Consider the following 15,133-nt stretch of genomic DNA (forward strand, 5'->3'; position numbering starts at 1 on the left):
TATTGCCAATAAAATATTATTAAATTATTTAGTATTTAATTTATTTCAAGATATGCATTTTTTTTTTACATGTTCACCTCTCTGCACTTAAGTAGCATTCATAATAGATGGAAGCTTAGAAGTTGTTGTCAGCCAGAGGGCAGTTGACACACATGAAAACATCTACTTGTTATTTTCCAGTAACATCAAGATCAAAACATCATAAATACCATGAAATAATATAGTGTTATAAAATTTGGAGAGCATTTCAATAGACTTGACATAAGACTAGCATGTCCAAGAATGAGCCTCTCCCCACTCCAGCCACCCCATGCACTGTGGCTGCTTTATTCTTCCCATGGAAATGTCCTCCCAAGGCTCCAAAAGTAGAGTTCCCATGCACCTCATATACCTCATACATTTAGTAACCGAAGGATAACGGTCCTACATAGTAGGTGCCCTTCAGCACTCTGCTCCAGTTCAAAGCCAGGATCCTTTTGGATTGGTCAGTACCATGCCATAAAGCTATAAACATTTTAGTATCACTCCTGTATCACATCAATCTTTTAAGATGATTCAACTCTCTAGGTAAGGCATAGGAATTGTGAAATTGTGATCCACAGATTTTATAGATGAAGAAATAAGGCCCAGCAAGGCAATGTCACCTGTCCTGTTATGCAGACCTCATTCTAAACTGATGCCTTAAATAATAGCGACAGAACAAGGTGAATAATCTGAAATATAAGCAAGCACAGGCACTGAATTTGTGCAATTGAGCGGCCACATTAAAATAAGCAAAATCCCAGTAAAAGATAAACAGGCAATTCAGACATTCCCTAGTGCCAGGGTATGCGATCTGGTAGTGAAGTAGCCATACCGAAGGGTGGCTAACTTGGGGCCTCCAGATGGAGCTAAGACAGAGAAAATGGCTGGATTCCATCGTGAATCGCAGCACTGTCCTGACCGCCCTGACGTCACCCTGTGAGTGGAGTGAATGACCCTCCAAGAAGTGCCCTTGTAGACTGTACCTAAACTTCTTTCACCATTCTCAAAGATGTTGTATGTATTCCTGCCACAATTTGAACACTGAGAAAAATGTCGAAGGGAAAAGAGACAGTTTAAGTAAAGGTAGGGAAGTATAGAAGGCAAGTAAACATGAAATAGGAAGTAATTGAAGAATTAGAAGAAATCTTGAAAAGCAAAAGAAGAAAATTACATAGGTTTTGATATCAAGCTATTAAGCAGCATGAAAGTATCTCAAAAAAATACATGAACAGTAGAAAAAAAATATGTATGTAGTGACTAAATAAAAAAAATATTTTTGACAGAAAATACAAAAGTAATTCTTGACTTCCAAATTCTACCTATGAGGGTAGACTAAATCGGGACCTGGATGTTCTTTCTCTGGTGGAAAGATATAAAATATGATAATATATTTAAGAGATATTCTGTTGGGAGCTTCAGACTAATTTTAAATTCTTGGCTGCACCACTTACTTTGCAACATTATAAGGAACCTCTCTGAATGGAAGCATTCTCCTATTCAAAATGGCAATATTATTGTGCAGCTCGGAATCCTGTGAGGGAATGTACTGAAGTGTGTGGGCCTCTTAGCCTATAAGTTCTTACTAGACAAGGGCACCTGGTACTGCTGCTAGAAGCTTATCTCCACCTCCAGATGGCCCCCCAGCCGACTCAGACACATGCTCTCTACCGAAACTCATCTACTGGCCTTGGCATGTTGAGCTTTTACTTCCACAGTAATTGTTAAAGAGATGGCTGTTCCAGGGCAATGTAGTGAACTAAGTATTCATGTACAGCTCCCCTAAAACACTGCAGTGGAAAAAATATTTAAAATAGACTTTATCATTTTAAGCAGAAAGTAGAGTTCCCACACACCTCATATACCTCACACATACGCAGGCCCCCCGCTGTAAGCAACCGTCACCAGAGTGGTGCATTTCTTATCATCAGTGGGCTTACACTGACACTGTATCACCCAAAGGCCATAGTTTACATTAGGGTGCACTTTTGCTACACACTTATTTCCATGGCACAATGACATATATCCATCATTATTGTATCATTCGAAATAACGTCACTATGATAAAAATTCTGCTCTCTCCTTTTTAGCAACAAAGGTAGAGAACGCCTCAAAAGTTAGAAACAAGAAAATGTGAATATAAGCATGAATAAGTCTTGAGATGTAATATACAGCATGATGACTACAGCTAATTCTGTACTGAATACTGATCATTTACTGGGAGTAGATTTCAGGTGCCCTTACCTCACACACACACCCAAACATGCAAAATAACTACGCGAGGGTATTATATGTCAACTAACTTGTCAGTAGTAATCATTTCTCTACATATATGTATATCAAATCATCAGGTTCTGCACCTTAAACATAATTTTTATTAAAAATAAATGTTGAAAATTATAAAAGGAAATAAACACAATACTATACAGCTAGTTGTAGCAAGTAATAGCTTAGGAGTGATCTCTCCAGAGTAAGTGGGAATGTGTCTTCTAGTACCTGGCAGAAGCAGTCAAAGTCTTTCTGAGTTGGATAGTTTAAAGTCACAAATCTAAAAATTTATATATATATATATATATATATATATATATATATATATATATATAAGTAATATTCTAATTAGACTGGGAGACCTTCCAGAAGAGCAATTGGGGGCCATGAGGCAACTGGGGAGGGCAGTTGGAGGCGATCAGGCTGGTGTGGGGGGATAGTTGGGGGTGAGCAGGCTGGCAGGCAGAGTGGTTTGGGGCGATTGGGCAGGCAGGCAGGTGAGCGGTTAGGAGCCAGTGGTAACGAATTATGAGGTGGATGTCCGACTGCTGGATCATGCCTAAATCGGCAGTTGGACATCCCCTGAGGGGTCCCAGATTGGAGAGGGTGCAGGTCGGACTGAGTGACACCTCCCCCTGTGCACCAGGCCACTAGTATCTGTACTAATAAAAGGATAATAAGCAAATTGGTCAGGACTCCCTCACAGTAACTACTGAACAGCAGGCTGCAACAAGGTGGCGATAAGGCCGGCAGAGGGGTTAATGTGGGACGACCAAAGGACTGAACAGCAGGCTGCATGGGGTGACCAGGCCAGCAGGGGGGTGGCAGTGAGGGGTGACCGGGCTGGCAGGGGGGACAGTTGGCAGTAACCAGACTGGTGGAGGGAGCAGTGAGGGGTAACCAGGCTGGCAGAGGGGGGCAGTGAGGGGTGATCAGGCCAGTAAGGGGGGGCAGTTGGGGGCGACCAAGTTGTCAGGGGAGACCGTTAGGGGTGATCAGGCAGGCAGGCAGAGACAGTTAGGGGTGATCAGACAGGCAGGCATGTGAGCAGTTAAGAGACAGTGGTCCCGGATTGTGAGAGGGATGTCCTCCTGAGGGGTCCTGGATTGGAAAGGATGCAGACTGGGATGAAGGGACCATCCCCCCTCTCATGCACGAATTTCATGATTCGGGTCACTAGTATTATAATAAACTAAAACAGTCAAAACATTACTAAGCATTTGAAGTAAAACACACTAGAGTGAGAACAAATAGAAAGAAACTAGAGAATCAGTTCATTGAATCATTAATGTAGTAGATTTATCAGCTATAGAATAAAAATGTCTAACTTGATGAACTATATAATGTATTACATATTTTCATACATCAATATGTACTTTAAAATATAATGAAGCTAGTAAAATATAAGAAACTAGCAAAATTAGGAAGCTTTAAAAAACTGGATAGCAGTTCTAAAAATTAAATGTGATTTAAAAATCATAAAAATTATTTTAATTAATATAAACTCAATAGATGGATTAAACATGAAGTTAGATTAATTGAAGAAAAATATAGTGAGCCTGGTCTACTGTTAGTATGCATTGCCTATACAATTTTAGATTCTTACCTAACGTTATAGACCTGAGATTTACTCAAGACTCATATGACCTAAAGTACTGGCTTTTATTTATTTATTTATTTATTTTTGAGACTTAAAAAAAAAAATTCTGTCTTCTGCCTCTATAACTCAAATGAATATATTAGTGGGCACTTTTAACCCCTATGGACATGAAAAGAAAGCACTTAGCTGTGGTCTCAAATAGTTCTAAACTCACGAGTTTGCCTTAGTATTGGCAGTATAGTAAAAGGGCACATGAAAAGTTATATGTAGTTGGAGTTCCAAGAAAATAGCCAAGATAAAATGAGGCAATGGAAATATCCAATAAGAAATGAGTGAAAAATTTCCTGAACTAGATGAAATATATTTATCCATAAAGTCAAGAAGTTGAGTGAATCATAAGCAGTATAAATTTAAAAGAAGTCTATAGCTAGAAGCATCAGAACAAAATTGCACATAATATAAAAAATTTTAAAGTAAAGAAGAAGATTGACAGCTAATGTCTTTTCAATGATTTGGTAATTGTATAAACTATAGCCAAACTGGAATTTAGAATAAGGACAAAAACAAAACAAAATGCTTTTATAATAAAAACTGAGTTTATTACTAACAGATGCATATTAAGGAAATTTATTTAAATGAACAGTTCTATTCACAAAATCTCACATGAAAGATCCTCGATTTAAAGAAGGGTAAAAAAAATTTAAAATTTTGATAAAATATAACGTATGATTTACAAAAGATATATTAATAATTAATCATATTATTTTATATTATAATATTAATTACATTTTCTGGGATGATGAAATAATTGGTTAATTTTAGATTATGTTAACTACATGTTATGATTTCCAGGGCAAAAACTAAAAATGAATACTTGCAAACAATATTATTTCCATACTAGTAGAAAGAAAACAATAACAAGAAGTATTCAATTCAAAATAAAGCCAAGATGTAATGAAAAAGGACATAGTGTATTCAGGCAAATAAAAAGCACAAAACAAGGTGATCTATATGTGTATTATTTTTTCAAATATATATCAGCACTTACAATACAGGTGAATCATTAAATAACCCAGTTAGCAGATAAATTTTTTTCTACATTTTAAAAACACTTCAAAGAATTGACACTACTCAACTTCAACACTTACTAAAAGCTACAGTAACCAAAATAGTGTGACGTTGGCAAAAGAATATAGAAGATATTAATAGAACAGAATGGCAGCACAGAAATAGACTCACACAAATATGGTCAACTGATCTTTGACAAAGAGGCAAAGGCAGTCAACTGAGTAAAGATAGTCTTTTCAACAGAATAAGGGAATGTCCACATTAAAAAAAAAAATCATTGAATCTAGGCACAGACCTTATACCATTCACAAAAATTAACTCAAATCAGGTCACAGAACTAAATGTAAAATGCAAAACTCTAAAATTCTTAGGTAATATAGGGAAAAAATGGATAACCTTATGTATGGCTTTGACTTTTTAGATATAATACCAGAGGCAAAACAATGAAATAATTTGTAAGTTAGATTTCAATAAAAAATAAAATAAAATAAAATAAAATAAAATAAAATAAAATTCCTGTTTTGTTAAAAGCAATGTTAAGAGAATGAAAAGACAAGCCACAAACTTGGAGAAAAATATCTGCAAAACATGTATCTGATAAAAGATTGCTACCCAATATATACAAAGAACTCTTACATAGCCACAAAAACAAAGCACATTGACTTTTAAAAATGGGCCAAAGACATTAGCAGACATTTCACCAGAGAAGATACACAGATGGCAAATAAAACTATGAAAAAAAAAAATCTCCAGATTTTATTTAATCAAGAAAATGAAAATTACCACTACACATCCATTAGGAGCGCCTACATCTAGAGCACTGACAAAACCAAATGTTGGTGAGGATGTAGAATAGGGGTGTCGAACTCAATCAGAGAAGGGGCCAAAATCTAAAATCCAGCCTAAATCGCGGGCCGAATGGTTTACTGAACAGTCATAAACTGTCATTGTGATGGACACGCAGCGGAGTGCAGTGATGACAGCGCGGTGCGGGCCACATTGCAAGGCCTGGCGGGACGGATTTGGCCCGCGGGCCTTGTGTTTGACACATGTGATGTAGAACAACAGAGCTAGCTCTCTTCCCTGCTGGTGGGGATGCAAAACGGCATAGCACTTTGGAAGACAATTTTGAGTTTTCTTTTAAAACAACACAAACTCTTACCATCCAGTAGTTATATTCTATGTCATTTACCTAAATGAATTGGAAAGCTATATCCACACACACACACACACAAAAAAAAAACTTGCCCACAGATTTTTATAGCAGCTTTATTCATAATTGAAAAAATATTTGGAAATAACCAAGATGTCCAGTAGATGAATTGGTAAACTGCAGTACATCCAGATATTGGAATATTATCCAACGCTAAAACCAGATGAGCTCTCAAGTCAGACACGGAGAAAACATAAATGCATAATAATAAGTGAAATAAGCCCATCTGAAAAGACTGCATACTTCTGATTCTAATAATGTAACATTCTTAAGAAAGGAAACCTATGGAGTCAATTATAAAGGTCAGTATCGCTAAGGGTCAAGGCAGTGGAGAAGAGATGATGAGACAGAGAGTGGTGGATTTTTCAGAGCAGTACAATAACCATAATGATGGATACATGCCATTATACATTTGTGCAAATTCATAAAATCTACGGTACCAAAAATAAACTGCTATGCAAGCTGTGGCCTTCCAGTGATTATGATGTCTCAATGTAAGTTAGCAGATCATAACTATGTACCTCTGGATAGGGGAGGGAGATATGTTAATAATGGCGGAGGCTTTGGTTGAGTAGGGGCAGAAAGTATATGAAAAAATTTCTATACCTTCCTCCTAATTTTGTTTTAGTCTTAAAGATGTTCTAAAAATGAATTGTTATTAATTAAAAATAATAATGTAAGGCAAAACTTAAAGAAATATCAGGGGGTTTAAAATTTCAAACTATATTGGAGAAATTTCAAGGTATCTTTCTTAGTAATTTATAGGACAACTACTCAAAAACTCAATAAGCACATGGTTTGATAAACCAATTTAATAACATTTGCATAAAAGAGATCTATAGAACACACAACACCTGGAGGATGTACATTATCCTCAAGCACACACCGGATACTCACAAAACTTTAACATGTACTAGACTTAAATCAGTTCTCAAAAATTCCTTAAAGATTCAAAAGCAAGCAAAGCTATTCTATAATATTTAATACTTTAGTGATTATAAAGGAAATCAAGAATGACAATGTTATAAACTTCAGCATAGTGGTTACCCCTAAGAGAAGTAAAATATTTTGGAAAAATAGTGTCCTATTTTTTGTTTTAATGATCAAAGGTCACATAAAACATTTATGCATATTTTATTTATACTAGAGGCCCGATACACGAAATTCATGCAAAGCAGGCCTTGCCTCCCCTGGCTGCCGGCCCGGGCTTCCCTCCGGCCCCGGCATCCCTCGCAGCCCCAGCTCCATCCAGAAGGCTGTCTGGAAGGACATCCGGAAGGATGGCCATTCTAATTAGCATATTATGTTTTGTTATTATAGATAATTATTTAAAATAATTTATACAATTTTCATAATTATGTGTATATCAGTAATATATTTATTTATAAATCTTGACATTGTAGTCACATGGAATATACAATATTTTGCATGCATTGTATATATCACAGTAAAATAAAAGTAGTTAAAAAGCTCCCAGTGCTCACTTTTGCAGCACAGATGCAGTGCTAGAATTGGAAGGATATGGAGCTAGCATAGCCTCTGCCTAAGGATGACATGCAAATCCAGGAAGCATTCTCTATATTGCCTTATTTTCTAATGTGTAACAATAACAAAACAATGTCTCTGATAAATAGGATGACTTGTCCAATTGTGGGCCCTTCAAGCTTAAAATCCCACCCTCAATTTCTCTCTAAACAAAGGAAAGAGCTTCTACAAATCAGTATTTCTATAAATGTCTTAAAGCTAGAAATTAACTTGTTATAGGAAAACCTGCAATGCCTTATCCTGACTTCTTTCTCCACTACAGTGTGAGTGGATCCATAATGTTTTTACCTATCTTTTCAATTAAAGGTGAAGTCCATGAATGGAGGTCCTTAGTCCTTTACAAATGAAAATTTGCTACCTAAAGCAAAATTCTAACTTTTTAAAGATACTATAATAAAATATTAAAAATTTGCACTAATGGAGTATGCAATTAGAAAATTCTTACATATTCAGCAGGCTATGAGGATACTTGCTGAAATTATTACCTAAAGAATACAATAATTTTGGTACCAGGTTTATTAATCTCTAATATGTTGTCACTCAAAGTGTGAAGGAGAATTATTCTTACTTATTTATTGCTTTTTATAATGCAAGCAATATTTAATATGCATTCAATATTTCATATGATGTTATTCCTGTCTATAACAGAAGCATATCTGTTTTCTAAAGTTTGACAAATACAGAAATTACTAATAACATTTGCATAAAGGACATGTATAGTACACGCAAAACCTATTAGGTGCAAATCATTAATGGACATTGAGAAATGCATTATGAATGTGTAGACATGCGCCATGAGTCATAGCTATAAAAAGTTATTACAATGATATTTTTAAAATGTTTAATTGTTCCATCAAGCCTCTATATTAATGTATCAATATAATTACACTTTCTTATTTTCAAATAAAACTAGTAAGGAAATTAACAATCTCTACTTGGCCTTCAATTAATAATACATGAATGAACAAAATTACAGATTTTTTTTTTTTTACCAAAGAGTAAAAACTATTCAATATGTCAGGGACCTGAAGTTTTAACACTATACCAAAACACAAAAAAACTCCCAAACAAACCCAAAACAGTAGGCAGTAAAATTTATGTGGCAACTAAGATTGTATTTATTATTTTAAAAGTCAACCTACTTACATCATCAGGTATTATTCTATCAGGTGGGCCGTGGTTGGGATGACCTGCTATATTAACACTCCCTGAGGGAGTCTGAGTTGGATAGAGGAATATTTTCTGAGACTAATTAAATTGAGAAAATGAAACAAGAGAGAATCATGTGAATGGAACCTTTGTCATGGTTAGTTCTGAGCAATTGCTCAAAATTATTTGAAATAACTTCAAATCAATTAGGACTGTATACCCTTCTTATCTTTTCTTTTTTTTCTTTCTTAAAGGCACAGTAAAGTCCTTATATATTATGAAATAAAATATTTAAAAATACCTGTTACAGATTTAGAATTCTGATAAAGAGGATTTTCTAGACTTAATCCCAGAATAGTGTTCTCTATAGTTTTGTGGTTAATACTGGAATCTCCCCCTCCTGCCAGGGACTCCCTGGAACCTTGTTCTGGTTCTGGCTTTAGAGAGTTCTGCAGATAGTCTCACCTCCAGGGTAGGGGAGTCATAGTGTGTGGCAATTTAGATACCGTGTTTCCCCGAAAATAAGACATCCTCTGAAAATAAGACCTAGCGCATGGAAAGATAAGACACCCCCTGAAAATAAGACCTAGCACAACTTTAGGAGAAAAAATTAATATAAGACACTGTCTTATTTTCAGGGAAGCAAGGTAGCACAAGCATATGCATAAGAGAGTTTAATCCACTTTTTAAAAAACAATAAAATGGCTACAGTTGTTAAATCATTAATATATATTAGGCAATTATGTAGTCTATTATTATGTATTATTATAGACATTTTAAGAGGAGAAAGCTGAGACAGAGAGAAGATAAATAATTTGCCCAACATTACAAGGCTAATAAGTGAAAAAGCCAACTTACTCTGTTCAAGTCAGTGGCTAGGCAGATAGATTACTAAAGTGAAGTAATCTAAGGACCAAACTAATTTATTCTGTAATTAATTTCTCATATGTCACAATTCCAGCACCTCTTCTAATGGAAAATTAAGTGGTGTGCCCGATTCACAGGAAGCTGTAGAAAGCTATTTTACCCAATGGTAGTCCTAAAAGCAATACCCTATTTACACTTAGTATCTCTTAAAATAGAAATCTGCCAATACCATGGCAGAGAAGAATCAGTATTACTGATTTTCCCTTTTACTTCAGGCTTCAGTAGGTCTTGGCACATTATTGTCTGATTCCATCATTTAAAACTTTGATTTTTTTAATCATAGATTTTTCTAATTTTAATTTTAAAATATTACATTAAAACAATATTTATTTGATGATTGAGGATTTTTTTTTGGTCACCACTTTAAATTGTGTGCTTAAGGTATTTCATGTGTCTCTCTTAACTTACCCTACTTCTAGCCCTAGATAACAAGAAGCATGGAGACATATTATAAGTTAATATCTTTATGACTTTACCAACTTGTGATTTTTGATCTCTCACAATAGAAACCAAAGAACCACCTTTATATGTTATATGATACTCTGCTAGAAAGATATGAATGAGGAGATACAGATCAACTGAATAATATGATACAAATAGCAAAACCTATGCTTTCAGATAGAATTGTACATAAGTTGAATACAGACACTTATTGTAATTGGTTGATAAGTACACTAATGTCCACTTTGTAAAAGAGTATTTCTGTTTTTCCATAGAGATTCACTTAAATATAGTAATTCCATAATATTAAATGTTCTGTCTACTGTCTGCAGAATCCATATATTTTAGAAGATATAATTTATTAACTCATTTTTATTTTTCTTTGCTTTCATAAAAAAACACATTCATACACTCTATGTACTTATGTACTACCCAACCCCCAAAACAGATGAATTTTGGAAATTAATTCAAATGTCAGGGACTAGCAAGTATTTTTCATTCTAGTACTTTTTTTTTTAACTCTTCCTGCCATAAAATACAATGAAATATGTAAAGCAGTGATTAGTGCTGCAGTTAGCCTTTCACCCTTACATATAGCTTTGGCTCTATTCCCAAAATTTCTGTTTTTAAACGTTTGTACAAACAATCCTTTTCTTTATTCATGAAGTCATTTTTCCTTAGTGATCAATTACATATATATTTAATATATTTTAAAAGAATAGGGATGTTGCTTGTCACACACAAGTGGCTCTTAGAGAATTATTGGTTACATGCCAGTGCTGTCAGCATTCCAACAACACATTGGATTGGTTAAGGAAGAAGCCATAAACAGCCTATCAACAAGTATTTATACAAATGTTAATGAATTTAAAATTCTATTAGTGTAACATTTATGCCAAACTCCAATTTTATTTGTGCTTTATTTGTGAGGTATGATGCAATAACTTCTTTTAATAAACACATACGGACCACTTATACTTTATAATGTAAATCACATTTTTAGTATTTCCAGCATAAAATACATAGAATCAGCCATTTATCAAAGTTACCAAAAATATTTCCATCACATGAAGCATTTTGCTCAGCATGCAACCATGTCCTCCAAAAGCTTTTGGTAAAGAAATGAACTCATCTCTATCCATGAAACTAAGAGTATTTTATTATTATATTACCGAGGAAAGCCATTACAGGAAAAGAAAATAGTCATGGGAAAATTGCCATAAGTATAAAAATCTAAATAATTAGTCCTTTTTGTGTGCCCCAAATGACAATTGAATCTTAATCTCCCTCTGTATATATTATGCTATATTTGAAAATTTAAAAAACTGGTTTATTTAAAGCATATGGGTTTAATGAATCCTTATTTTGCTTTTCATAAAAAAAAATATTTCCATTAAAAAAAAGAGTTTATTTCTTTTAGTGAATGTCTTAAAAGCTGAACAACTTTTTCTAGGGTTGCATACATTATGAACATTTTATAAAGTAGCCTTATATGACAGAGAAGTTTTGATGTGTTATTTTTTTAAATTTAATATTTTTAATTGTCAGTTTTTTAAAACATCATTAAATCATTTATTCAGTAACAACACTCAACAGATAATAGAAACAGGCAAGCATATTCATTTTCATTTAGTCTGAATAACCAGTTTCACTTAGTAATGCTTTCCTAAGTTTTTCTATGCCTGGATAAGATAGCATTTTAAATCATCCATCTTTTAAAAATTGAAATGACTTTCTAAACAGGCATTAAGAAAGGAAGTGAGGTCTGTTTTTACTTCACCTCTTTCATATCTGATTTTGTTTATTTGGGTCCTCTCTCTTTGTCTCTTGATGAGCCTGGCTAAAGGTTTAAATCTTGTTTACCCTTTCAAAGAAACAGCTCTTGGTTTTATTGATCTTTTGTATTTTTTTTTTCTGTTGTTTATCTCTGATCTCATCTTTATTATCTCCTTTCATCTGCTCACTCTGGGCTTTTCTTGTTGCTCTCTTTCTCTTTCTTTAAGTTGTAGGGTTAGATAATTACCATTTTTTCTTGTTTTTGAGGTAGGCCTGTAGAGCTATGAACTTCCCTCTCAGGACTGTTTTCATGGTGTCCCATAGATTTTGGATTGTTTTTTTTTTTTTTTTTTTTTTTTTTTTTTTTTTATTGTCATTTGTTATGAGGGTGCTTTTTATTTCTTCTTTGATCTCTTTGGTAACCCAATCATTGTTTAATAGCAAGCTATATAGCTCCAGGTGTTTGTTGTTGTTGTTTTCATTGTTACTGTTGTAGTTGATTTCTAATTTTATGCCATTTTGCATTGCTGGTGGGAATGCAGACTGGTGTAGCCACTGTGGAAAACAGTATGGAGTTTCCTCAAAAAATTAAAAATGGAAATCACATTTGACCCAGTAATATCACTTCTAGGAAAATATCTCAATAAATCAGAAACACCTATCAAAAAGGATATGTGCACCCCTATGTTCATAGTAGCACAATTTACAATAGATAAGATTTGGAAACAGCCTAAATGTTCATCAGCAGATGAGTGTATTAAAAAACAGTGGTGCAGCTATACAATGGAATACTATACTGCTATAAAAAAAGAAGGAACTTTTACCATTTGCAATAGCATAGATAGAACTGGAGTGAAATATGTTAAGAAAAAAGCCAGTCAGAGAAAGATAAATATCACAGGATCAAACTCATATGTGTGATATAATAAATAACAAACTGATGAAAAAAATAGATCCATTTACAAAAACAAACAAACAAAAAACAACAACAATAGACCATCCAACCTCAGAGGGAAGGCAGGGGATTTGGGTGCGGGGTAGGGCAGGGGGAAGAAAGAATCAACCAAAGGATTTGTATGTATGCATATTAGCATAACCAATGGACACAGACACTGAGCGGTGGGGGCTTGACCTGGGTGGGGAGGGAGTGGCTGGGGAGGGGTCAATTGGGAAAAAGAAGACATTCGTAATTCTTTAAACAATAAAAAAAAAAAGAAAGGAAGTGAGAACAATTAAAGTCTAATTACTACAAAAACAAAGACTAACACCACAATTGTAGGACATTTAAATAGGAAAATTATAAAACTTTATAAAAATTATATATACACATTATCTCAAAATACCTTTTCTAATTTGGTAATTAAATATTTTGAGATTAAAAATCAACCAGTCTAAGCATGTCTAAATAAATTAGTTTTGTTGAAGTAACCATATATACACTAGGATAAATACTTGGCATGTAGAGACAAGAATAGTGAACACTTCCAATTTCTCAGTATTTTAATGGCTTATGTAAGTTACCTTTTTTCAGAAATTTTTGGTTAAAACTAATTTTAATTTTAAACAATATACTTTTGTTGTTTGTCTTTTTAAGACAAAATACTTACTAAAAATGATAGGTATTAAGTTTGCACCAGCTAAAGAGTAGCATTTATTTATCTAGATGTAAAATTTTTAAAACATACAAATTCAATATATAGTAGGAAAATATGTAAAAAAACAAAAAAGAAAGAAAGAAAAAACACAAGAAACTATGCACCATTAAAAATATAAATGCGCTTCTATTGATTATGTGGATATAAAAAACTAAATATTCTGACTTAAAAGTAGATTCTATAAATTGTCAAAGTAGTAGGCATTGTTCACTATCCTGATATAAAGAATACTTAAGATATATTTAAGTATATTTCTATCTCAAGCAGTAATATTAGTATTTCTTAGGAAAAATGTAGTGTATACATGGAAAGGTAGGCACTGTCCTATATTTAAGTTTTCCAGTTTGACTTCCATTGAAATGATTTCTACCACTTAGAAAAACAACACACAAAAGAAAAAGATGAGGTAAACATCTTACCATTTTAAGAAATGACTTGAAAATTAATAATCAGATATTCTAATGCCTAGGTTCTGGAAGAGTGCGTTAGAAGGTCTCCATAATAATGACATGTATCTGAATCACATACTGAACAGCAGTTTTCTTTGTCTTCTGAGTAGGCAATAACATTCTTGCCTGTTATTACAAATTTTACCAAGAATATTGCTTCAGTGTAGATTTACTGAGGCACTGTGCAACAGCTACAGTGCCATTCCAAATTGCCATGGTATACCTCCCCTGGAAAGAATGTCCAGTAAATTTCTTGAACCTGGCAAGTGAAAGAGGAATAGGAGGAAACATTTCTGGTTCGAAAGAACCAAAATGAGACATTATCTAAGGAAAACTGCTGCAGGAGAACCCAGCAGTTAGGGATATTATAAGTAGCGTCCAGAAACCTAATAGCCCAGTATCTACATCATCTTCGTTCTTCAAGTTTTTAGTATGTAACTCCCTGGAAGCCTCATGTTTGTGGGGAATATGTAACCCAGGTGGGGTGGGGGTCCCCACTGCCCCACCCACTATGGGATGAGGTGGTCTAAGCTTGGAAAGCTGGGACATGATTATCTTCCTTTCCCAGGGGGGAAGTTAGTGGAGTTTTTCCAGTAGAAGACTCAGCACAGAAGCTTCCCTAATCCCTCTATTTCCTCTCCATGCAGATGATGCCACTTTAGTTGTCAATTTTTACTCCAATCTAATTTGACTCATTGAGGTGAACTTTCTATTAAAATAATTAAGCTAATCATCTATACCAGTGGTCGACAAACCACAGCTCGCAAGCCACATGTGGCTCTTTGGCCTTTTGAGGTGGCTCTTCCACAAAATATCATGTACAGTGTGATTGAAACTTTGTGGCCCATGCACAGAAGTCAGTTTTCAGCCTGACTGAGTTTATTTTGAAGAAGTGGAGTTAGAACACTCAAGGGGCCAAAGAGCCGCATGTGCTCGCAAGCCATGGTTTGTCAACCTCTGATCTACCCTAATAAAAAGAAAAATATGCAAATTGACTGAATCTCTGCTATCCCACAAACCA

The 15,133-nt window shown here is 34.3% G+C and overlaps 1 protein-coding gene across 1 annotated transcript in view; it reads left to right on the top strand.

Moving 5' to 3' along the window:
• Window positions 1-15,133, top strand: part of LOC118729753 (leucine-rich repeat and IQ domain-containing protein 1) — a 273,234-nt gene that overhangs the window by 207,409 nt on the left and 50,692 nt on the right. The gene's annotated exons all lie outside the window — the stretch shown is intronic.

This window comes from Pipistrellus kuhlii, unplaced genomic scaffold (genome assembly GCF_014108245.1).
Source record: "Pipistrellus kuhlii isolate mPipKuh1 unplaced genomic scaffold, mPipKuh1.p scaffold_m20_p_3, whole genome shotgun sequence".
Classification (NCBI taxonomy): Eukaryota; Metazoa; Chordata; class Mammalia; order Chiroptera; family Vespertilionidae; genus Pipistrellus; species Pipistrellus kuhlii.